This window comes from Marmota marmota, unplaced genomic scaffold (assembly GCF_001458135.2).
Source record: "Marmota marmota marmota unplaced genomic scaffold, marMar, whole genome shotgun sequence".
NCBI lineage: Eukaryota > Metazoa > Chordata > Mammalia > Rodentia > Sciuridae > Marmota > Marmota marmota.
This window is the reverse complement of record NW_026000037.1, coordinates 61352923-61380179: the sequence shown is the minus strand read 5'-3', so window position 1 is coordinate 61380179 and position 27257 is coordinate 61352923.

Here is a 27257-nt window from a genome sequence, read left to right as displayed (position 1 = left end):
TTGACTAATGATTTCAAAATATAACAAAATTATTTCAGAAGAAACATAAAAATTAGGAAGTGTAGTTTAATAGAAATGAGTTTGGGTTTTGACATACTCTAACTTCAATATCTACTTCCTTCTGTATTTATTAGACAATCTTGGGCAAATTACTTAATATTTTTATGCTTCAGCTTCATTCTCTTGAAAATGGAGATGATGACAAATATACCTGCCTCATAGAGGTTTGGTGAAGATTAAATTATGTATCATACGTAAAGTGCTTAGAGCTTTTTAGCATATATATCCTGAACAATTAGCATATGTGTTCTCAATAATTGCCAGCTATTATTTTAAAATTTTAAAAAATATGTTATATAATAAGGCCTCAGTACAAATTAATATTGTCATTAATGATAAAAGTACTGTTTTTTTGCTAAGACTACATGGCCATTGGAATCAGGTTTGAAATCTGTATCTATAAAAAAAAAAACAAAAAACTTACTAGCCACTGTGTGCCCTTGACCAAGTTACTTAACCTTTCAGAACCCCAGTTTCATAGGGGGTTGCAAAGATGAAAGGAAGCAAATAAACAGTGCTCAGTCAACACCCACTCTATTTTACCCCAACTCTGCAAACCCATTCCACATTTTGTGTAGGTCATGCTTTTTTAAATTACCATATCAAGATTCAGCACAAAAACATACTAAAAGTTTCAGAGCAGCATTTTAGAAAATAACTGATGTTTATTTCCAATATATTTTCCTAAAAATGCTAAGGAAGGCTTAAGGGGCTGAAACAAAGGCAAACTTAGGCATCTAATGTGTGTGTTTTCTCTACATTAAAATGATATATTACGTAGACCCCCTATTTGCTTGACTTCATTCTTCAGCTTTCGGAGGTAAGAAAGTTGCACTGGATTTTTTTTTATTATTATTATAATGAGTATGTTGTGATATAATGTCAGTATGGTGAATTCTTCCCTTTACTCCATGTAAGTCTTGCCAATAGCTTGGCTCTCACCACCTTGTCTCTTCCTCCTTCTCAGATATGGAGAGGGGCTGTTAGTGACACTTTTACCCTTTCAAGCACACCCCCAATTTCTGATTGCTGCTCTCTCATATAGAAAAGTTTTTGCTTTGTTGAAGTTAATAATAATAGTGCATGGGTAAGCTGGATGGAGAGGAGGGCTGATATTAAGATATTTTAAAGTCTAGTCCTGTTGGAAAAGCACCACCATCCTGGGGGGGGGGAATGTGTATGAGTTTTTGCTACATAACAAGCTATCCCAAAGCTTAACTAGCAATTGCAGAGACCAGCAACAGAGACCCAGCTCAACCCAGCTGGCCTTTTGCTGGGCTCACTTGGATTTCCCAGTAAAAATGCAGTCAGAAGGCAGGTCACCTGGGGACTGGTCAGTCTAGGCTGACCTCACTCACCCAGATGCATCTGATTGCATCATATTTGTCATTGTACCTTGATCAAAACAAGTCACATGGTCTAACTACCTGCAGAGGACCACCCAAAGCTATGGATGAAGAAAGGGAAATAATCTGCAGCCATTTTTACAATCTGCCACAATTTGTATTTCCTATTCCTACTATTGTCCTAAAGAAGCAGAGTATTTTTTATAAATGGGCATTGTAAGGAAACCTCTATTATTTTCACATTTCAGAAAAGGAGAATCAGGAATCCCAGAAAAATTAAATATTAAGGAGTCCCCATGTTAGCAGAGAAAACTTCAAAAGGACACTCAGAAATAAATGACAGGTCTGCTTGACAGTGGATAAAGCAGTAGCTCTTGTATCAACTCTCCAGAAAGGATTTTGGATAACAAGACTAATCTCTGGACACATATATACATTTTTTATATGAATCATTCAAATGTCTTTATTTCTGCAAACATTTGTTCAACGAATGCATATCAGACCCTGAGGTGGGTACTGTGGGTACAGATGAAGTTCTCTGTCCTCATGGAGCTTAGAGTCTGGTGGGGAAGACAGGTACTAACAATTACATGTTCACAATTGTGACAGTGCTAAAAAAGAGGAGTCCAGAGCATATGGCACAAGATCCCAGCCCAGTCAGAGGGAGGATGAGAGTCTTCTCTGAGCCTTGAAGGATGAGCTGAGCCCTTCAGATAAAGAGCGAGAAAGGGCGACAATACAGAGACCTATAAATGGGCTGTGTAGAAAGTTCTTCATATTTCCAATCATGTGAATTAGAAGATATGGAACACAAGAAAGTGGGCTATTAGGTCAATTAAGCTATGTGAAGGTAAGCCTCATCAACCATGGCTGCTCAGTATCAAACAACATCTCTCTCATGAATGGTTCTTAACTATTTAGTAAGCAACCAGAATGCATTAGGTCCAGAGTGCATGACCCCAGGCCCCCTTCTCACCTCCACCCAGCTCCTTCCCCTATACTCAGAACACCCACCCAGGTTGGGGGCTTGTGAAGCCACAGGGACTCATAATCTCTCTGCATTTGGATTAAAGGCAAGAGATCTGGCAAAACTTGGCTCTTGTTTGCACATGGCAATGATTAGTGGAAGCTGCTGTCTTTAATATGGACACATTCCAGTTTGCCACACCCCACCACCCCCATTACCTTTTTGCCTGGCCCCAAGAGTAGCTGAATGTGCAGCTCCTAGGCCTTTCTGTGCCATCAATTTTTACTTTTACTATAACTAATAATAATTACATCCAGGAAACACTTCCAGATCCTGAGTGGCAAATTATGAAGTCTGCATATAAGACTGCCTTTTTATTTTTCTGTATTTTGTGACTTTTTTCTCCCCTTCTAGATTTTTCGTCTATCAGCATCCCAAAATTAGAGTTGGTGAATAAAATGGGCATACATTACATCCAAAGCAATTAGTTCTAGATAGACCATTACAAATACACACTTTTGTGATTTTATTCATAATACTCTTACAACAATAATAGCTCTGTATTTTTTTTTCTTTATTTTAACTTTAAAGTTTTCCATCCTTCAGGGCAATCAAATAACAGCTTTTCAAAAAGATTTTATGTATATATTACATTTATAAGGAGAGATAGAAATATAAACAATTGTCTGACTATATTTTTGTAGTATATATATTTGACTTAAAACCCCTATTAAAAGATGGTTTCTATAGATGATCTGCATATAATAGGGATGAGTTTTTCAGGCTTCCACCACCTGCTTTATTTTCAGGCCCTCCTCCACATCTCATCTCAATCTTATTTTTGTGAGCAAGTAGTAGGGATTTCGGGAGTCTAATATCATTGCTACCTTTACAGAAACAGCTTTAAGATGAACTTTACATTATACCGAGAATTAGACACTGTTTCAATCTTTGTCATACTTTGTTTTAGGGCAAATGTCACCTCTGTGTGAAATATGAACCAGGCATTATGTAAGTTTTGAACTCTTCCATTCATTAGATTTCTTTAAAAATGTGGAGGAAGAATAAAGATAACTTATAATTTTAGTGAGCTTAACTAACAAGCATTTTATGTAATTATTTCAATACTTTGTAAATACTTTTAGGTCAATGTCCATCTCTTCTAAATAAAATCCTGATTATTATAGATTAATGTGATCAGGAAATTTTGCTTTTGTTTAATAACTTTAATTGTCTGAGTGTAAAGGACAGGTCATTGCTATTCTGCAGAGGTAGAAACAGAACTAAAGAACTGTTTCATGGGCTAGGGATGTGGCTCAAGTGGTAACGCACTCGCCTGGCATGCGTGGGGCGCTGGGTTCGATCCTCAGCACCACATAAAATAAAATAAAGATGTTGTTTCCACCGAAAATTGAAAAATAAATATTAAAAAATTATCTCTCTCTTTAAAAAAAATTTTTAAAAAAAGAACTGTTTCATGATCTCTCCTTTTGCTAATGTGTCACTATATCACACCCAAATCTGGAGGAACCAAATGTGTCATTTGAATGTTTTTGAAATATGACAAACTGCTTTTTTTTTTTTTTGTACTTGGAAAGGAACGCGGGTGTGCCCTACCGTTCAGCTATATCCTAGTCCTTTTTATTTTTTTGTTTTGAGACAGGATCTCCCTAAATTGCTGAGGCTGGCCTTGAGTTTAGGATCCCCATGTATCAGCTTCCTAAGTCCCTGAGATTATAGGTTTCAGGCACATGCCACCTCAAGTTTGCAAACTTCTTTTTTTAAGTACAAAATAACTCCAATTAATCAGAACCCTCTAGAAACTTAATTGTTTTACTTCGCATTACTTTCAAGGAAAAGGATATGATGGGTACAATAGATACAGGCTTATTAGTTTGCATAGAAAAAAAGTCACCCACAAAACATAGGACATAGCCAATGCAATGGCAAAATGTGGGGTTGAAGGTGGGGGTGCATCAGCACAGGGCTCAGGGTACATTCAGCCCAAACTCCTACAACTCCTTCTCTTAAACTGCCACCATAGTCCTTAATGACAGTTAGTGGACAGAATGGTATCTCTGAAATCATCAAGAATCATTTCAATAGCCAGGTGTGGTGGTGCATGCATATAATCCCAGGGACTCAGGAGGCTGAGGCCAGAGGATCATAAGTTCAAAGCCAGCCCCAACAACTTAGTGAGGACCTAAGCAATTTATTGAGACCCTCTTTCAAAATTTAAAAAAAAAAGGTCTGGGGATGTGGCCCAGTGGTTAAGCTCCCCTGAATTCAAACTCCAGTACCAAAAAAGAAAAGAAAAGAAAAAAGAGTCATTTGAGATAGAGAAAGAAGAGTGGGATGAAGTACTTGAGAAAGTCCTTCAGCAATGAACTGAAATGAGAGCGGTTTTCCTCTTTATCTTCAGCTAAGAGGGCAATTTAAGGAGTCAGAATTTCAGAAACCAAGGTTTTGCCATCACATTGGCTATGTCCTGTGTTTTGTGGATTACTTGGTATGAGGCTCATGTACAGGCACAGAAGCAGAAAAAATAGGATAATCTTCACTTTATCAAAACAAAAGGGCATGCAGAGTGAACACACCGGGTCCCAGACCTCAATAAGAGCTGAAACACCCCACCCTGCCAAGCCACTTGCTCCCAAACAGGTGGGTCACTGTGTCCACTCAAGAGCAAGTAAGAGTGCAGGTCTCCACAGCTGCACCCACCACCCTCTCTACCTTCCGTGACCCCGCTACTGGGACCCCAGGAGGCCACCTGCTTCCCCTACTTGCTTAGCAAAGATCTGTAAGCAGTCCCTTTAGATTGCTGGTGCATTATAGAAACTGTGGCAGAGATTCCAGAATAGCAGAATAGCTTTGTTAGTGTGGTAATTAAGACAGGAGTGACATTCAAACACAGCCTGGACAGGACGTGGCAAATTACTGTATTCTTTGTGTGAAAAGCTGTTCCCAGTCTGCTTTGTCTGCCCTCCTGGGATCTCATCATCTCCACTAAAAGTCAAAATGGGATTTTGTACCCTCTATTCCCTTATCTTTTCCCCTCTAATATATATCTGCTTTGTGGGAGCTATGTTTGTCAAAATGTGCTAATTTATAGCATTATGGGGAAAAATGAAACCTTAGCTTTCCATTCTTGTTCCTCTAGGCAGCTTTACTAGGCATCTCCTCCTTCCTCCCTCCCTTCCCTCTATTTCTGGGGAGGTTATTTGCTAAACAGAACATGTTCTCCCCGCCCCATCCCCCCCGCCACATAGGAGGCAGGCAAATGGCCACTCGTCATCCCTTTTTCAAGTATGTTATACATACAATTGTCTCACAGCTAATAGCTCCTTCTATTGTCCATAATTTATCACTGTCAAGGTTCTTTACATTTTATTTCCTCCTTATGTGTTTCATGAAAAATCTATGCTTCTACTATTGTGGCCCTGGATTTCATTAGCATAAACTGCATGATGTCAAATAAATATATATTCTGTATCACACTAGAGTCTGTGGGTTTTTTTCTGTTTTTTTTTTTTGTTTGTTTGTTTGTTTGTTTTTTTTTTGCAAAGAGCAGGGTGTTACTTTTATTGGTACGTTTTCCTCTCATTTCCTTATGGTCTTTTTCTTTTCCACTAAACCATTATGAAGTGAGTACCAAAGGTATCCTGGGTAATTAGCCATTACAGTACTGTCACAGAGGGTTCCACAGTCAATACAAAGATAATTTGGGCAATGGTGAATGACAGTGCTGTCCAGACTTTTGGGATAATCAAGGACACATCCAGCTGTACCAGACATCTGTCAGACCCATGAATCATTTCAACTGGCTCGACAATAGTCAGGCAGCCCCGGCGAAGGTAAACACGACAGCAGGCAGCCACCATCACAGGCAGCAACACTTGTTCCTGCAGAAAGCCTGCCTCTGTGCAGGAGCAGAGCCTGTGCCGAGGAGGGGCGTGTGCGTCGTTTTCATGTTGGTTAAAAAAGAAGAAGAAAGAAAGAAAGAACAATGAAAATCAAGTGGTTGGGGAAGTATATGCATATTGTGAGAATATACGTTTCTGTCCTAGCCAAAATAAATAAATAAATAAAAAAGATTGCTCAAGAATAGTTTGGAACATATTGGTCATAACTGGCTTTATGTAGTTAACTCTATTCAAACCTGTCCAGGCTTTTTAATGCACTCAAGTTCTATGCTGTTAAGGGCTTTTTGTTTGTTTTATAAGTTAACATTGCTTTTATAGCTTTCACTTGCAAAGTTCCTCAGCAAGCACGGCTAGCTGTTTGTGGAGCGGTTTGGGCTACAAAGTCTTGGGATAGTATTGAAAATTATCTAAAACCGGAAAAAGAGTGACCCGATAGTATAGACTGAATCAGAAATGATGGAATGGGCTTGCCATTTATTTTTCAAAATGGCCTCTGAGACTGACGTTCAGATGTAGCAGAGAGAACTGATTCTAAGCTACAATTGATCACCCGATCATGACTTTTCTACAAAGGGGTGTGAATATGATCCTATCCTGGTTAGGTTTGACATGTTTTCTAGCTGTCCTAAGCTAACCCCCAAACCCCAGTTGAGACCTAAAGCAAGAAACTTGTCAATTTGCTGCCTCCACTCCGTCTCACAAGGGGGTATCCCTGCACACATCACTTTTATGAGTCAGTCATTCAGAGTTCCTTATTAATCCTTTAAATGTCAGGAAAGCCAGTACAGAGGGCGGGAACCTGAGGCAGAACTCCAGGACCTGTGGTGGGGCAGGGATGTACTACAGCCTTGTGGGAGGCTGAGAACTTGGAATCCCAGGTCACCCAGGTATCTGTCATGGAAATCAGCCTCCCGGGTGCATTTGTCTTCATTCTTTCATTAATTCTACCAACTTTCTGAGCACTTTAAAAAAAAACAATTTTACTGACGTATAACTGAAGTACAGTAAGTTGCGCTATTTAAGTATACAATTTGATAACTTTGACATATGCATACAACTGGAAAACCATTAGGACAATCAAAACAGTGGGTGTATTCAGCATCTTCCAAACTTCTTTTCACCCATTTCTAATCCCTCCTACCCACCCTGCCCAGGCAGTCACTCAAATGCTTTCTGGCACTATAGATTAACTTGTATTTGCTAGAATTTTATATAAATGAACCCATCTATTGCATACTTTTGAAGGGAGTGTCTAGTTTGTTTTTCACCCAGCATCATTTTGAGATTCAACCATGTTTTTTGCAGGTAGCAGTAATTTAGTCCCTTGTTACCATCAAATACCATTTAAGTGTGTGTATTATACCACAGTTTACTTATTCAATTCACCTACTGATGGACATTTGGCTTATTTTCAGTTTTGGGCTATTACAAATAAAACTGTCATGTACAGTCTTAGAATGATATATGTTTTATTTCTGTTGCATAAATACCTAGGAGTACAATGACTGAATTACACTGTCATACTCTGCAAAATGGGTGGAATTTCTACATTACCACTAGCAGCCGTACATTATAATTCCTGGTTCGCCACATCCTGATCAACACTGATCATGGTCAGTTTTTTTCATTTTAGCCATTGTAATAGATATATAGTGATATCTCACTATGGTTTTAATTTTCACCTGCCTAATGACTAATGCTGATGAACATTTATTTTTATGGGCAAATTGCCATCTCCATATTTTCTTTGGTGAAATGTCTTTTCAAATATTTTGCCCATTTGTCAAAAGTAGGTCTTCTGCATATCACTAGCTCTGTTTCTGGACCCTATATTGTGTTCCATTAATCCTTCTTTATGCCAATGCCACACTGTTTTGATTATTGTAGCTTTGTAATAGGTTTTAACAAAAGGCAACACTGGTCCTTTAGCCATGTATTCCTTTTTCAATTTTATTCTGGCTGTTCGTGGTCATTATTTTTTTCCACATAAATGATAGACTTTTTAAAAATTAAGATTGTATAAATCTATAGTTTGATTTATAAAGGAGTAACATTTTAGAAACATTAAATTTTCTGTTGATTCTTCCAATCCACATACAAGATATATCTCTTCATTTATTTAGGCCTCTATTTCTCTCAGCAATATTTTGAAATTTTCAGCATATTTTACAACTGTCAGATTTACCCCTAAGTATATCACGTTTCATTCTACTAAAGGTGTTTATTTTATTTATCTATTTATTTATTTATTTTTGCTGGATATGGCAATATCTATAATGCCAGCTATTGGGGAGGCTGAGGCCAGAGGATAACTAGTTCAAGGCCAGCCTCAGCTACGGAAGGAGAGCCTGTCTCAAAATTAATTTTATAAAAGGAATGTAGGTGTAGCTCAATAGTAAAGCATCTCTGGGTGAAATCTCCAGTGCTAAAAGAAAAAAAAAGGAGGGGAGGTGTTAATTTAAGTTTCAGTGACTTAAATTACTGTTATTGCTTTTTATTTCAATTTCTGCATGTTTGCTGTTAACATATAAAAATACAATTGGTTTTTATGTATTGATCTTGTATTCAGTAACCTTGATAAATTAATTTATTAGTTCTAATAGCTTTTTTACAGAGCCCATCAAATTGTCTAGCTAGACAATTACATTATGAATAAAGATAATTTCATTTTTTTTCTTTCAATTTTGATGCCTTTTATTTCTTCTCCCTGATTGCACTTACTACAGAGGTAGCAAGAGCAAACATCCTGGTTTTATTCCTAATCTTAGATGGAAAGATTTTTTAAGTGTGATGTAAACTACAGGGGATTTTTGTAGATTCCCTTTATAAAATTAATGAATTTGTCTTCCCTTCCTAGTTTGCTTAGACTTTTTATAAGAAATCAATATTGGATTTTATCAGATGACTTTTAAAATTTCTATTTAAATAGGCATGTAGTTTTTCTTCTTTAGTTTGATAATATGGTGATGGGTTTTCTAATGGTAAACCAACCCTGCATTCCTGGAACAAACCCCAATTTATCATTGTATATTAGCTTTCTAATACATTATGAAGTTGGTTTGCTAAAAATTTGTTTAGGACTTTTATATCTATGTTTATGAAGAGTAATGTTCTCATGTTTTCATTTATCATACAGTGTTTATCTGTACTTGCTATCTGATAAGTGTTCTTTCCTCTTCAATTTTTCATAAGAACTTGTGTAGAATTAGTCTTATTTCTTCCTTGAATCTTTTTGTAACTATCTCATTGAGATCTAATTCACATACCATACAATGTACCCATTTGGAGTGTTCAACTCAATGGCTTTTAGTGTATTCACTAAAACGGTACATTTCTGTTTCCCTCCTGATCTTTATGTGGTTGTTGCTATATGCTTCATCTATACAGATATTACAAACTCCTCAATGTATCTTTAACTTAGGTCAATTATATTTAAAAGGCATTTAAAGGTATTTAAATAAATAAAATAGTTTCAACCATAAGCCTCTTCTAGCTTATCCACATAGCAACATTTTCCGGCACTCTTCATTTCTTTATATAGATTGATACTTTCATCTGGTAACATTTTCTTTCTTCCTGAATGATTTACTTTAATTTTTTTATTGGTCTATTGGTGAACTACTTGATTTTGCATATTAAATCTTTTATATATGAAAGACTTTTCACTGGGTATTGTTCTAGCTGATTTCTTTTTCTTCTTTTTTTTTTTCAGTACTTTAATGATATTGCTCCAATGTCTCCTTACTTGCATTGTTTCTGAAAAGAAGTATTCTGTTGTTCCTATATTTGTTCCTCTATCCAATAAATGTCTTAAAATTCTTTCTCTGACACTTTTAAGATCTTTCTTTATCCCCAGTTTAAAAAAAAATTGATTGTGGCATGCCTTGGTGTTGTTTGCTTATGTTTCTTGTGCTTGTGTTTGTTGAGCTTCTTAGAACTGTGGATCCACCATCTTTATCAAATTTGGAAAATTGTCAGCCATTGTTTCTTCAAATGTTTTCTTTTTTCTCTCTTTCCTGCAGAGACTCCAGTTTTATATTTATTATGTTCCTTGAGCTCACTGAGCTCTTATAATTCTTTTAAAATTCTCTTTGTTCTACATGTTTCATTTGGGATTCTGTTTATTGCTATACCTTCAAGTTCACTTATCTTCAGATAATGTTTACTCTTCTGTTGTTTCCAATGTGCTTTTCATTTCAGACATTATAGTTTTTTTCTCTAGAAGTTCAATTTAGGTCTTTTTTATCTCTTTCTTGCCTCCACTTTTCTTTCTGAATATACAAAATATAGTTGCAATGACTCTTTTAATTTACTCTTATGCTAATTCTAACATTTATAAAAGTTATGATACATTTTAATAGATTGATAAGTCTCCTTATTAAGGGCCATGTCATCCCTGCCTATTTATATTCCTGGTAATCACTGATTGAATAGCAAACATTATTCATTTTACTTTGAGCTATATTTTGGGATACAGTTAGGTTATTTGAAAACAGTTTGATCTTTTGGGGCCTTGCTTTTGTAATTTGATAGGAGGTTCTGGAGCAGAGCTCAGTCTGGAACAACTCAATTCCTAATAATGAGGCAAAATCTTTCTCAGTATTCCATCCAAGACCTATGAATTGTGAGTACTTCTTTTTTGACTGATCATAACATAATATTCCTGGCCCTGTGTGAGTTCACATACTGTTCCCTTTTGGATGCATTTTCCCCCAGCTTCAGGTATTTCCTTCACATACATGTACTGATCTTTGCCAAATACTTGCAGAGACTCTCTGCAGCTCCCTGGGAATCTCTCTTTGTCCAGCAACCTTCTCCTTAGTACTCTACCCTGTAAACACTGTGCACCTTGGTCTTCTTGGTCTCTACTCTGTCCTTCAACTCAAGGTATCCACAGCACAGCTTGAGTTCTTCCTTCCTGAGAATAAGGTAAAGAAATTTTAGAGATCCATTCATTTGATTCCCTTCTTTCAGGGATTACTATTCTTTGTTGCCTGGTGTTGTTATCTTAAAAACTATTGTTTCAGATATTTCATCTTTTTGTTGTTCTTGTTTCAAATGGAAAGATAAATCTTGTTCATGTTACTTCATCTTTGGTGCGAAGACTAAAATAAAAAAGTCTATTCCATGAGAGTAGAGACCTGTTTTGCTGATCAGTGTAGCCCCAGAGAACAAACGAAATGTCCATTCATTCCAGTGCTCCAGAGTAGCAAGGGTGACAGACAATTCTGCTTCATTTTGCAGCTCCATATGCACATAAAGCCTGGAAAGAGAGAGAGAGAGAGAGAGAGAGAGAGAGAGAGAGAGAGAGAGAGAGAGCAGGAGTCCTTATAGGCAAATCCAAAAGGCCTTGCCAAGGAGATAACTTGGACCTATTCATAAGGCAGAAATCAGAGTCTGCCAAAGAGACAGAATAGGGAAAGCATTTTAGGCAAGTAGACTTATCTAAACAAAAGTATAGAGAGATGACATGAGATACGTTCAGGAATTAAAATTTACTTGGAGTGTCTGTCATATGTGTGAGCACAGGGGTGGGAGCTGGAAAGAAGTGAAGTGGTAAAAGATGAGGCTGAACAGGTAGTTAGGAGCCAGATCTTGGATGACATGCTAAGGTTGTAAATATTTTTTTAAACACCATATGCTGAAAAGATTATAACCTTTGGAGAAAGGCAAACCATGTGAGGGAAGTACAGAGAGCTTGTGCACCGCACTGTGAGACAATGGGAAATTGATTGTCAGGGAAACCAAAAAGCAAGTTTTGAGATTAGGGTGAGGCAAGTAGGCACTTAGGACTAAATTTAAGGAGGTGCTCACTCTCAGGATCAGGGAGGGGATGACATTGCACATCCATGAAAGGGAACAGCTTCTTAAATTTGTACCCAAGTTTCCATGCATGCCTCCCTTTAGTCCTGGCCCTTGCAGGAAGATACCTCATATCCTACAGGTAATCCAGTGAATCACAAATTAATGTCATAGAGGCCCAAACAGAACTGCGTTAGAGATTGCAAATATATAGACATAAACACTGTACAGAGAAAATATTTATTTGCACAAGATTTTCAACTAAATCTCTCCACCATCTGGAGCTTTTAACCATCATCAAAAATCAGTCACATATACTGGTTCTCTACCAAGAAGACAGACAACTTTCTTGAGGTTTATATGGAAGTAAATCTTCCACTCATGTTCAGAATAGCCATTTCACCTGGGCTACCCAACACAAGCCCTAGGCAAGGCTTAGAGAAAGAACATGGGCTTCATATGGGCTCCCAGGTAGCTCAAATCCTGACCTCACCCCCAGGATACAACCCTTGATCAGGTGAATTTTGTTCAGGGAAGGCATGTACTCTAAAGCCTGGCCACCCAAAGTGTGGTCACTTTCCAGCAACATGGCAGCATCTGGGTGTTTGTCAGAAATACAGAACCTCAAGCCTCACAATGAAGCTGTGTTTCCCCAAGCTCCACAGTTCAAAGATCACTGCTCAGGTGGTTCCAGAGGACTCTGCTTCACAGAATACGTTATTAAAAATGTCCTTTGGAACCCACATTTTACTGAATGGTGGTCCCAAAAAGATGTCCATGTTCTCATCTCCAGAACCTGTGAATATGACCTTATTTGGGAAAAGCATCTTTGCAGACGTGATCATGTGAAGGATCATAAGGTGAGAACATCCTGAGTAACCCAAGTAAGCGCAAAACCCAGTGACAAGTGTCCTTATAAGACTGAGGCAGGGAGTCTTGACAGAGATAGAGCAAAAAGGCAATGTGACCCTGAGGCAGAGAAACCTAGGAACACCAAGAGCCAGCAGAAGCTGGAAGAAGCATGAAAAAGAATCACCCCCCTCATTCCCAGAGAGAGTAGCCCCTGCTGACACCTTGATCTCAGATTTCTGGCCTCCTGAACCATGAGGGAACACATTTCTATTGTTTTAAGCCCCAATCAGTTGAGTTAATGGATCAAGCAGTGAGCAACATTTATTAGTCATGTTCTATGTGCCATTTCACTATGTAGAATATGAGGCCTATAGAGATGAAATGTGCTCATTGTCACACTCAATAAGTCACAGAACCAGGGTTCAAGGTCAAATCATGTTCATTTGAAACTCAACTTGTCTTTCTACTACACAAACCTTTAGCAGCAAAAATTAGGGTCTAAAGGGTAATTTTCACAAGTGTAATTCTTACCAAATCAAGACCTTCACAGTTACACATACATAGAACTTTTCTGCCTACAATTCCTGTTTTTAGATGAACGTTAGTAGCCTCATTTTTTATAAACCCCATTATGTCTTTCCCAAATTCATAATCCCAGGGATACTCTCCCCTTGTATCAGAACAGGAAAATGGATGAAACCAGTTCACTTCTAATGTTTTCCCTCTACCAGGCTGTGTGCCTTTTATGCTCTTCACGGTTAATGAAAACTTTATCTGCCATGGAGCAGAAAAGCAAGGGGATTTTAAAACTTCAGCTAATGCATGGTCATTTCAGGGGCTTGGGATGACAAGGTCAGGAAGATACAGAGCTACCTTCCTCATCCATTCATTATTCATTCACCCAACCTGCAGATATTAAGTCCTTTCTACATGCTAATTACTCTTCTGGCCTTGGGGGAGGGGTTCTGAGCAAGGGCACTCCAGACCCTTCTCTCAGGCTTGAGGGCTCCTGGGGGCTAGAGGGAGAGGGCCCCAAGGGAAGCAGGCAGGGTGAAGAGAATCTGGTGTTCATGAGGTGCCCTGGGCAGTTAGGACTCATCACTGACATCAGAAAGGATTGGAAACTAAGGGGACTATGACAAAATGTAGGAATCCCCTTCTTAGCTCCAAACAGTTCACTTTCACCTAGAGCACCTCACTTAACCTGATAAACTGGTGGTCTTCAGTCTAGAGTGCAGGTTGCAGCAGGCTGAGGCGCAGGAAACTTGGAAGCTCTTAAAGGGCATCTAAATCAGATATTCCTTGAACTACCCTGGAGAACACGAGCCATGAGATAACCTGCTAGCCTCTCATTCCCTGGTAGTCAGCATTCCCTGCTCTGTCTGGGTTTTGTTGTTGTTGTTTGTTTGTTTGCAACTGGGGTCCAAATTGAGAACAAAAGTGTCCTAAAATAAGCTTGTACATTTCAGTAATTTTTACACATATCTTTTAGGTTCAGCCTTCCTGGTTCACATGGCACAGTCCAGTACTATTCACAGATCAGAGATTCCAGAGTGAACATTCACCCTAGGTAAGCCTCATACAGAGAAGAGGAAAGAGCAAAGACCCAGCCAGGCTTCCACAGGAAGAGATGTGAAGGTATGAGGCCACCCTGCCAGGCAGATACAAGAATACTACAGAACAGAAGATGGGCCAATAAGCCACCTGTGTCCTTTTAGAGGGAAGAACTTGAGTTGAACTCTTGAGCCTTCATTTTACCCTGATTTTCACGTGTCCTGGAGAACCAGGTGTAGAAAGCTCTAGTTATTTGTTGATCCATTCCACATTTTCACTCACCTTCTTTCAATGCCAGCAGCAACTTTAAAAGATAAAAGCAATTTCATCTTGGAGAAGAATTGGGGTCATGAAGACCATGCTGCTTTGAAAACCACAACCGCAGCAGCTCTGAGGAAAGCCTCCCTCTCTGACCTGAGGACAGTGTCCAGGAGTGAGGAGAGTACAAGGCTCTATTTCAGCCTTCCTGAAGAGCCCCACCACCATCACCCCTGCTGCCATTTTTTAAAAATGTATTTATTTATTAATTCTAATCAGTTATACATGACAGTAGAAATCTCTTCGATTCTTTGTACACAAATGGAGCAAATTTTTTCACTTCTCTGGTTGTGCATAAAGTAAAGTCACAACCTTCATTCCATCATACATGTACCTTGGGTAATGATGTCTATCTTATTCCACTGTCTTAAAGAGCTCTTTTTGGGAAACCATGGTTAGCCTCTAAAGGACATCAAATCTAGAGTAATTGACTTGAAGCATCTCAGTTATTGGGAGGTTATGCTGGGTATGGCCAAGACAGCTTATTCATTTGTTCAATATCAACTACAAATTGTGGAAGCTGGTGTGAAATTATTTTGATGCACATTCACAAATCCATTAAAGAAGCAGGGCACAATGGCACATAACTGTAATCCCAGCTATTCAGGAGGAGGAAGCAGGATAATTACAAGTTTTAGGCCTATCAGGGTAACAGCCCCAGTCTCAAAAGGACTAGGAATACAGTTCTGAGTTAGAGCACTTATCTAACATATACAAGGTCCTGGGTTCAATCCTCAGCACCACAATAAAGAAAAAAGAAAAGTACACTAAAAGTGTCCTTGGGAATCAGGGGGAATCCTGGGCACTAACTGAATAGGAAAACAAACCATCTGGAAAGAACAGGTTACTAGAAATGGGAAAATTAAAGTCTCAAATGGATAGACTGAGATAGCCTAGCACAGTAGTTAAAAAGACTACAAGAAAGGAGAAAACCTGAGTTCAAATCCCAGCCAGGCTACTTGACCAGCTTCTTAATTATGGGTTCACGGTTAACTTCTCTAAGCCTCAGTTTTCTTATCTGTTAGTGGGTGTGATGAATAGTCTTTCCACACAAGATTCCTGAAGAGATTTGAAGAGATAAGATAGCACTTTTCACTGTGTCATGTCCATAGTAAGCCCTCAGTGAAATGGTACCTAGAAACACTGCAGCAGGTGAAGGTGGTCCCAAGTCCTAAAGGAGCACAGAGGATTCAGCTGTTAGCAGCTCAGGTAGAGGTGAGCAAGAAAGAGCAAGGCAGCTAGACACAGGTTAAGGGCTGGAGATAATCACAACCCCAATATAGCACCAGAGTTCAACTCTGGCTGCACATTGGAATCTGTTTCAGTCATGTTCAAGATGCTTTTAATCTTTCTGTTCTTTAATACCAATTAATCTGGGCCCCTAATCCTGGATTTAATTGGTCAGGGATGGAGCCAGAGCATCAGTGTTCTCTTTTTAATTTCCCAAGAGTTGCTAATGTGCAGCTAGAGTTGAGAACCGCTGGTTTAGATGATATACATCTGCATGACCTTGGATTCTGTGCCAAGGTCTGAAAGCACCATGGAGAGAAAGAAAGGGATCTAGAATAACTCCTGGGTGCTTGTTCTGGCTAACTGGAAAGACCACTGCCATTTCTCCTAATAAAATGACTGCGGAGGTGGGAACAACTACTTTGAACCTAGCTGTGTGTACAGCATTAGGAATGCAGATCTGATGGAGGCCACCCCTATCTTTCTAGAGCCCACCAGCAGGTGGGGAAAACACGTGTGTTTACAGACTGCAGTGTCAGAAGGATTCTATATAATCGACTTGGGAACCTCAGTTGCCTAGAGACAGAAGAGAGACTAACTTGCTTGGGGGTATTTTGTGGAGAGAGTGAGGTCAGCAGTGCCTGGGATAAACTAAACCTGGAGGGAGAAAGAGAGATGGGCCAAGATCCTGGAGGCCCAAAGTAAACAGAGGCAGTGGGATGGAGAAGAGGAGGGCAGGAGGGCTGGGTGGGGCCATTGAACAGAAAGGGAAACTATGGCCTTGGGTGAGCTCTGTGTGTTAACCACTGTTGAGTGAAGGCTTCAGAGACAATCTGCTTCTCCCAGGAGTGCACAATCACACTGCCCTTCACTTCGGTGGCCTTTCAAGTTCCTGTTTCTGACAAGCAGAACGAGTTAATGGAATTTGATGGACCTTTCACCTTTTTAACTGCCTTGGTTTCCTCGGCCTTTAACTTTCCTCCACAGGCAGCTTGTGGCACCTGGCTTTCCAGACTCCCATCAGCCCACATACTGATTTACTGGATCCTTTTGTTCGGCTTCCACCTTGACTACCTCCCATGATGGATGGGTTTCCCCAGAGTTGTGAAAGTTACAAAGTATCAGTAAATTGGAATTTGCATAAACTTTGGGAAAGAGCCTTTATGTGGTGCCAGGGTATTAAGACAGTGGTACATCTTTATTATGCTACAGGGCATCAGGCCAGATAAGTAACACATGTTCTTGTTGTTTGGGGGGAGGGATGTTTTGTTTTGTTTTGTTTGTTTCCCTGTTTCTGAGATTTGCAATTTTCTTTGAGTCCCAGCTCCAGTTATCTCCAAGGATTTATCAGTAAAGTAGCATAAGCTGGGTGGGCAAGAAGGAGCACAATAGCACCCTGAGAAACAGCACAAAGTTCATCTTATTATGCTGATTTCTTGTGTGTGTGTGTGTGTGTGTTATGTATAATACACACATATCTATCACAATTCTCATATACCAGAAATAATATCCACATGCATGTACTTACATGTATGTCCATTATATATATATATATATATATATATATATATATATATATATAATCGATTATTGGCTATATTTTCAACCTGTCCCCATCTACAGCCCTAAATTATCCTCTATGGCAAGCTTCAAACCTTCTCTATGGAGTCAACTTTCATGTGTAAGCACTTAAACCCTAATTGAAATCAAGTCTAAAGCTTTAGCTGTCTAGTATTGTCTTTCATAATCTGCATTAATTGTTATTGATTTGTATGTTAGGACGTGCCTGGAGATGATCAGAACCTGCTGTCTATTTTGCTGCTGACCATTTTCTAGTCTCTAGCTTATCCATGGTTCCCCAGTGGTCTCTCCTTAGCACTTCCACAGATCATCTACCTCTTGCCCTACAGAGGTCCCCCTCAAGGAACAAAATGAATTATCAATAAAAAACAAATTGGCAAATAATAAGTGATTAAAATAAATTATTCAAAAGTAAATTTAGTATGGAAAGACAATTGGAATTGTATTCAACACTTAAGATACATACATGTATCATATATATAGTATTTATATTATAGTATATTATGTATATCATATATAATATATAGTATTTATCAAATTGCAAATCTTTAATCCATATATATATATGTACACACATATCTCAAACCAAGTCCTGATCTCTGACAAGTCCTGTTTCTTCCTTTTGGCTAAATTTAGACTTTTGAGTGTTTAGTAGGGGGTCTGACAATTCTTAGTTATCTTTTGGTCTTTGAGTAACTGGTAGCAGAGGGGGAAAAAAGCAATGGTAATCACACCGTGGGGAGAAAATTGGTATTTTGATAAAGGATGAAATTAAAATGTCCTAGAACATGTTAAGTCTACTATTTTATAATTATCATCAACAACTTTTCCTTACAGCATCATCATTTGTTGTTGTTCATGTAAAGAAGATAAAGTTGACAGATTTATTAAACCCCTTCTTGGGACTGAATAAAAGAGACCTAATGTTGCTCTTCCCTTCTAAAATGGAATGACCCAGCTTCTCTGAGAAAGAGGAATAGCAGAGTTTAAACTTTACAGATCACTATGAAGCTATGAAAACAAAGAATAGTGGGATTTAGAAATATGTGACAATAAAAATCTCCATTTTTCAGTAAATTGTGTAGGAACCATTCCATATCTGAATTCTAAAACTGTTCTAGTTTAACTATAATTTAAAATGTAAGTTCAAGGGGGAGAGAAACAAGGAGTGATTTCTCTTTCTAAAAATAAAACTGGGGATATGCTTGCATGATAAAATGAAAATACTGGGTGAATTAATGAAAATCAACTTCTTCCACCCTCAGCTCTCAGGTGAGCAGATCCACAGGAGAGCAAGTGCACATCACTGTGTGCCAGGGAATCCTCCTGGCATAGAAGAAGTCTTAGGGCCACTGGATGTGCACACATTAAGAGCAAGAGATTGTGTGGATAAATGCAATTCTTCAAACCACATGTAACAAAGAGCTGCTTCAAAGCAAAAATGATTCATTGGAGGATGCTGGGGTGAGGGATTCAAGAAGTGAGTTTAGGATTCAATCCAAAATGCCCCCAAGCAGCAATCAAACACAACAAACAAATAAAAAGTAAAAATTTAATAATAATTTTAAAACGTAAACAGATGCATGTCTTCTTTCTTATAAATAATAAGGAGGGGGAAAGCCCTCCCCATGAGAGATGTAAATCTGATCTGAAGCCCTGAAGTGCTCCAATCACCTCTGATTCTGCCCCAGAAATGCCTGCAATCTAAAGGAAATTCCGTTATGAATTTTCCATTCGAGAAAGAGTTAACTTATATTTTAAAACATTTTCTGTAAATTGTAAATTCATTTTAGATTTTATATATAAACTTTTAGTTTCTTGACACTTTAAATAAGTAAAAAATTGAATTTATATTTTTTCTTCTCACATGAAATAATATACATAGGCTTGCATTCACATATATTTGTGGGAGCCAAAGATTAAGGACTTACAATTCAAAGTTATTAAAAATTGCTACATTTGATGACTAGGCTGCTTTGTGATGGCCTAGGGCAATAAAATCAAGAAACAAAGAACAATTTTTTTTTTAAGCAGCTTAAGTAACTTCACCTATTTGTTGCTTTGGGGTCTAGGATTTGTGTACTTTATCTGTTTGGTCCCTAAATTTAGAAGGAAAAACTTTAGTTCCAATACAAGAATCCAAATGGCTTTTTCTTATATTCTTTTATCTGTAGTCTATTTAATGAATATGCACTATGTTTGAAAAACATTTGACAAGAATGCCACTGTTCCCTATTTTCTGTGCCTAGACAGATATCACTGGTTGATCATGCACTCTTCCCACTGAATTTGGACAAAACCACACAATTCTCCATGCTTCATCTCAAGCACCCACTTAAATTGCTGGGAATTAGTATATTAAAGGAATCCTATTTTATGTCTTGGGACCAATATCTCCACTGTTGAAATTTTTAAATGCCTAAGATAGGGTGAGACTGCTGCCAAAATGGTTTTTCATAGCTCACATATACCAGAAAATAGAAAGAAACAATAAAGGAAGTCGCTACATCTATAATCTAATATCTCTTTTGTTGCTGTTCACAAAATGGATTTGTTCTTATGTCTGTTGCTATTTAAGTGCAACATAATTACATATTATGGAGTGCATATACTGCTTTAATAGAGGTTATTATTTAGGCTTTGCCATAACTATTTTTATTTGTTTCATTACAATGCATAAATACTTAGGGGAGGGATGCTTTTTTTAAGATGAAAAGATGGCTTTTAATTATTATGGCTTTCTTTGCTTGGAGCTGATTTTCATAATTAACACATATTAGAGGCAAATGCAACCATGTATTTTATGCTCACTGGAGTATACAAAATTTAACTTCTCTCAATGGACTGTCTGTGAAGTAGCATTTTCACAATGGCCTCTGCACACTCTGGGTAATGGTAACACTATGTGAATGTGCTAATATGCCAATCTATACCATCAGATCAACTTTTTGCAGAGTTTACACAATGTCACATTTGCTTGAAGAAAATGTCCATAGTGAAATTTCAAGTTAGTAATTGAAGAGTCAGAGCAGATGTAGTCAGAGGACTTGATCTTTGCTAAATATCTTAAATGTGGTGAATTCTGAATTGTCTCTAAGTGTATTTTCTAATTGGAATGCTATATACAACATCTTAATACTAATACTAATTTGCTACTTCATTTCCAACTAACAACTTTATAACTTTTTCCCTTAGTCAACATGAATATCATCCTCAGGGACAGATTTAAGAGGTACTATCTACTAGGGAAAATATCATCATACTCAAAAGTGGTATCCATGATTTGTGAGCTGTATTGACAATGCTGCATTAATTTACTGGTTAGTTGAAAGTTGAATATACATGAAGGGGGCTCATTCTAGCACTAGAAGCATGTTGTCACAATAAACCTAGGAAGATGTAAGGAAGCCATTGGATTACTAGTAATACCCACACATCCTTGAATAGATTGCAGTGGAACATCATGGTTGCATATGTAGGCTTAAAGCCATACTCTTAAGTTCCAATCTGAGTTCTGCCATTGACAGATTTTCCCCCCTTTGGTCAGATTATTTAACTCGTCCCAAGCCTCAGTTTTCTCATTCACAAATGGGGAGATAATGATGATAATAATTGTTTCATAGAACTGTAAGAGGCTTAATAACATACTACATAGATACACATGGAAAACTTTCTAGAAAGATTAGTTGTTGTTATTATCCCAAAGATCACAGAGCCAAATAGCTTTAAAAAAAATGAAGGCCCACTTCAACAAAATTTAACACCCATTCATAATAAAAACACTGAAGAAACTAGGGATAGAAAGAACCTACCTCTACTTTATTAAGGCTATATGTGAAAAACCCAAATCCAACCTCATAGTAAGTGGGGAAAAACTGAAAGCATTTCCTTTAAAAACCTGGGAAAAACAAGGATGTCCACTCTCACCACTCCTATTTAATACAGTGATATTAACTCTAGCCAGAGCAATTAGGCATGAGAAAGAAATAAAAGGGATAAAAATAGGAAAAGAAGAAGTCAAATTATCACTGTGTGCAGATTATATGATCCTATACCTAAAATTTAAAAAATCCACCAAATGACTGTGAGAGCTAAAAAACAAATTTGGCAAAGTGGAAGGTTACAAAATCAACATACAACAATCAATAGTTTTCCTATAAACAACAACAAATCTGCTGAGAAAGAAATCAGGAAAACAGAGGACTGGGGTTGTGGCTCAGTGGTAGAGCCCTTGCCTAGTATGCTCGAGGCACTGGGTTCGATCCCCAGCACCACATAAAAATAAAAACAAATGAAATAAAGGTATTGTGTCCATCTACAACTAAAAAAATATTTTTAAAAAAGAAATCAGGAAAACAATTCTATTTACAATAGCCTAAAAAAATACTTAGGAATAAATCTAACCAAGGAGGTGAAGATCTCTGCAACTAAAACTATAGAACATTGAAGAAAGAAATTGAAGAAGACCTCAGGACATGAAAAGACCTTCCATGTTCATGTAGGCAGAATTAATTTTGTTAAAATGGCCAAACTACAAAAAGCAATAAAAAGATTCAATGCAACCTCCATCAAAAACCAATGAAATTCTTCACATAACTAAAAAAAAAAAAAATACAGTCCTAAGTTCTGTTTGGAAGAATAAAAGACCCAGAATAGCAAAGCAATTTTAAGCCAAAAGAACAATGCTAGAGACATCACAATATCTGACTTCAAATTACACACAGAGCTATAGTAACTAAAGCTACATAGTACTGGCACAAAAACAGACACAAAGACCAATGATACAGAATAGAAGATGCAAGGACAAACCACACAATTATCAGATCCTTGACAAAGGTGACAAAAACATACATTGTAGAAAAGACAGCCTTTTTAATAAGTAGTGCTGGAACAACTGGTTATACACAAGTAGAAAAATGAAATCAGAGCCTTATCTCTAACCCTGAACAAAAATCAAATCAAAATGGATCAAAGACCTCAAAATTAGAACAGAAACTATACAACTCCTAGAAGAAAACATAGGGTCAGCACCCCAGCTTTTAGGCATAGGCAACAACCTTCTCAATAGGACTCCTAAAACTCAGGAAATAATGCCAAGGGTTAATAAATGGGATGGCATCAAATTAAAAAGTTTCTGCACAGCAAAGGAAACAATTAGGAATGTCAAGAGAGAACCCACAGAATGGGAGAAAAATCTTGCTAGCTACTCTTCTAACAGAGGATTAGTATCTAGAATATATAAAGGGCTCAAAACACTTTACACCAAAAAATCAAGTAATCCAATTAATAAATGGGCAAATTAATTAAAAACTTCTCAAAAGAAATACAAATTGCCAACGAATACATGAAAAAATGTTCAAAATCATTAATAAATCAAAACTAACACCGGGATTTGATTTCACACAGTCAGAATGGCAGTCATCAAGAGTACAAATAATAATAAATTCTGGAAAGAATATGGAGAAAAAGAAACACTTTTACACCACTGGTGGAACTGTAAATTAGTACAACCACTATAGAAATCTCTATGGATACTTCTCAAAAGACTAGGCATGGAACCATCATAAGATCTAACTATACCACTCCTCAGTATTTATCCTGAAGAATTAAAGTCATCGTACTACAGTGATATATACATATGTGTTTATAGTAGCACAATTCACAATAGACAAACTATGGAACCAGCCTAGGTGTCCATCAATGGATAAATGGAAAGAAAATGTGATATAGATAGATAGATAGATAGATAGATAGATAGATAGATATAGATACATTTATTCAGCCATAATAAAAATGAAATTAATGGAACTTATCATGTTAAGCATAATAAGTCAAACTGAGAAGGCTGAGGATCTTATGTTTTCTCTCATATGCAGAAGCTAGAGAAGAAAGAGGAAAACAAAGGTGGTGGTGGATCTTCTAAAAATCAAAGGGAGATCAGTAGATAAAAGTGAACAAGGAAAGGGTGGTAGGAAGTCAAGGGGAAGTATTGAGGAGTGATATTGGCCAAATTATATTGTTATATAGTGTGCATGCACAAATATGTAAAAACAAATCTCAATCTCATCACTGCACAATCATAATGTACTAATTTTAAAAATGTAGGGGGAAAAGGAAGCCCCAAATTAAAATATGGACCAATTAAAATCTGGAGGGCCCTTGGAAATATATCTAGAGAAAATAATACTTTATTTAATGTTGAAGACAAATTGGGCAGGCAGGATAATAAAGGAACTTAAAAATTGGCAAAACTGGATACAAATTCTGTCTCTCAGACCAGCTGTTTGGTCCTCAGCAAATTATAAAATTTCTCTGAACCTCAGCATCTTTTCCCTTAAAATATTTTTATTGGTGCATTGCAGTTATACATAATAGTGGGATTTACTGTGAACCTCAGTGTCTTTACATGTAAAATAAATTAATAAATGTAGATATTTGCCTCATATGTCAGACCTTTCTATCATGTGAAAATTACTATTTTTCTTCTTGACTAACTCAAATGATAAAGAAGCACTAAGACATTCAAGTTTTAACTGTTCACCCTCATCCACATCTAATTCCCCATCCCCCTCACTATGGAGCCTGCTGCCCAACTGACTCGATCTTAGGGGTGTGTATTTAAGGAAGTTTCTGTAATTTTCCATAATGCTTCCAACAAATACAAGCTTTTTAGGAAAAAATTACATAAAGAGTCATATTCATTCTTATTTACAAACTAACATTTTTACATCAAGGAATGGAGACATTCCTTAGAGAAATGTCTGGGGTAAAGAAAATAAAAGATAAGCCTGTAATATTTGGGGGGATCAGAAAGAAAGGAAGTGCTCAAAATATCCATAGACTGTCAGAAAAGATAAAAGAACCAGCTTTAAGGGATTCCAAATGGCCAAATTTAGGACAATATGAGCATTAAAATAAATAATGAAAATAAATAATGGAATCTGGAAATACCTAGATTTCATATTGAGATGAATAAATGAATGAATAAAAAGTCAGTGAGGGAGAAGGGAAGCTCAATTTTACAGTAGAATGCAAACTTATATAGAAAAACTGAGTTAAAAATCATTTACAACATCATTGTAATAATGTATTTGCTCAAGAATTATCAATAAATGCTAAAAAAAATGAGTGATTAAAAACATGAAGAACAAGTTATTTAGTCTTAAGCTATCTCCCCAGAAACTATGAATAAATTACAGAGGAAAAAATAATCGATTATACAATGGGGAAACTTGGCAAGCACCACCTTACTCAAATTACTGGAATTTACGTTACCAATTAGGGATCTAAAGTCAGGGTTCAGGGACATGAAATGTTTAGCAATGTTTTGCCTGGGTCTTACAGACCATGCCCCTAGTGAGTGGTGAGAAAGCTCCCTCTGCTGAGACCACACTCTTTCCTCTGCACCTCACCACGTGTTCTGTTGAACCAGGTTATCTTACCTGAAACTTGCCCCAGGAGCTTTGAGACTTTGATGGGATGAGAAGTTGGGGAAAAGAGGGGGTATTATTATCTCAAAAATATAAATAGTTTCTGTTTATGAGAGAAGACCTTGAAAAATATTCCTTAGAATATACTACTTGTGTTGTTTAAGCTATCAGAATGGATACTCTGCATGGAAAAGAGATGTCATAGTTTTAAATGGAAATAAAGGCATAATGGCTCATATTTTGAGTTTCACTTTGTAGGTTCAGGGTATTGTGGTCTGCTGGGTATGATCTGTGGGATAATGGTATGTAACATTTATAATGGAGACAAAGTTGCGTTAGTTTAGTTTAGTTTAGTTTTTTGGTACCAGGGATTGAACCCAAGGGTGCTTAACCACTGAGGGACATTCCCAGTTGTTCTTTTTTTTTAGACAGGGTCTCACTAAGTTGCTTAGGGCCTCACTTAGTTGCTGAGACTGGCTTTAAACTTGTGATCCTCCTGCCTCAGCATCCCAAATTGCTGGGATTATAGGAGTTCCATGGCACCCAGCCACAAAGTTGCGTTTCTAAAAACTAAGTACCAAGGATTGAGAACAAAGTATATAATGCATAAATATTTGATAGATGAAAGAATATGAATTCAGGTTGCTCTGGGCCTTCAAATGGTGCTAGGTTCTTATAGGCATAAATCATTCTTGGTTGACCAGCTGTTCATAAAATCTAAAGTGCTGAGGTCAAGGAGATTTCAAGGATTTTCTGACCTGCTCTCCAGCTCTCAGTGAAGAAAAGTCTGTAATATGGACAGAGTGGACTCAGAGTTTAACCTGTACAGGTTTGACATTATTATTCTCAAATACTGAGAATTTGAAAATGAAAGGAATCATCTCCTCTTTTGGAACTTGGAAGAGTGAAAGGAAAGAAAGTTTCTCTCTATTCATTTTTTCTACTGATAAAAGGGAATAAATATTTCCACTATTAACCATGTTGGGAAAAGGAAAATTCTTGGACCAAAAATAAATAAATCTAATAAGACCACCCTAAACTAAGGTTAAAGAGGGAGTGGAAGAGTGGATGGACTAGGAGATTTAGCACTCATGGGAGGCCAAACATACCTAAAACACTCTTAAATGTTGGCAATAATAGGGCTTCTACCTCAGGAGGCATCCATGTTTGGGCTGAGCCTGGAAATTATGCCTTGAATGGTCAGAGAAGTATTTCTCCAACTGAGAAGGAAAGAAATCCTACAGCTAGGCTCAGATAAGGCAACTTTTATAGGATATCTATGAATATAGGCCAAAGTCTATGAGCTTTGGCACAGCCATGACTTGGAACAAAATGTAAAGGATTGTGATTCCCTTTCACTATTCCAAAGACTTTAGAAAAGTCTTGTTTCATGATCCAGCCTATTTTCAGCTATGAGTTTTTGTGTTGGGGGGGGGGGGGGTGGCAGTCAAAGAAGAGGCCTGAGTGAAGTAAGTAAAAAAAAAAATAGAGTTGTCACCTTGCTGAGGTGGTAGAGTGAGAACTGGGAGCCTAGAAAAGAAGACTCTCGACTTGAGTCGGTGTAATGGTCTGTAGGTAGTCTAGAGCAAGATTGTTCTGCTGGAGGCCAAATTGAGTAAGCACAAGGTGAATGGGAGATGAGATGCCACAACACTGGGAGACTTGTGAAAACCTGGGCAAGTGTTCAAAGAAAGAGCCTGGTGTTCAACAAATTAAAATTAAAAGATATATTAAAAGAAATCATTCCATTCTAGTTACAGTCCAGCATTTGGGACATGAGAGCATCAAAATTTGGGGGAATTTATACAAATTTGTCTCCCCGAGACAGACACACACGAACAAACTTGTAACTCTAATTTGGCACAAAAGAAAACAATTCTGGTTCAATAAATTATTTCAACTGTGCTTAAGTACAAATATTTATTTTTATTTTTTTATTTTTTTTTTGCAAATATCTTTTATTTTTATTTTTTTTTTAATTTTTTATTGTGGGTTGTTCAAAACATTACAAATTTCTTGACATATCATATTCCACACTTTGATTCAAGTGGGTTATGAACTCCCAACTTCACCCCATACACAGATTGCAGAATCACATCAGTTACACATCCATTGATTTACATATTGCCATACTAGTGTCTGTTGTGCTCCGCTGCCTTTCCCATCCTCCACCCTCCCCACCTCTCCCCTCCCC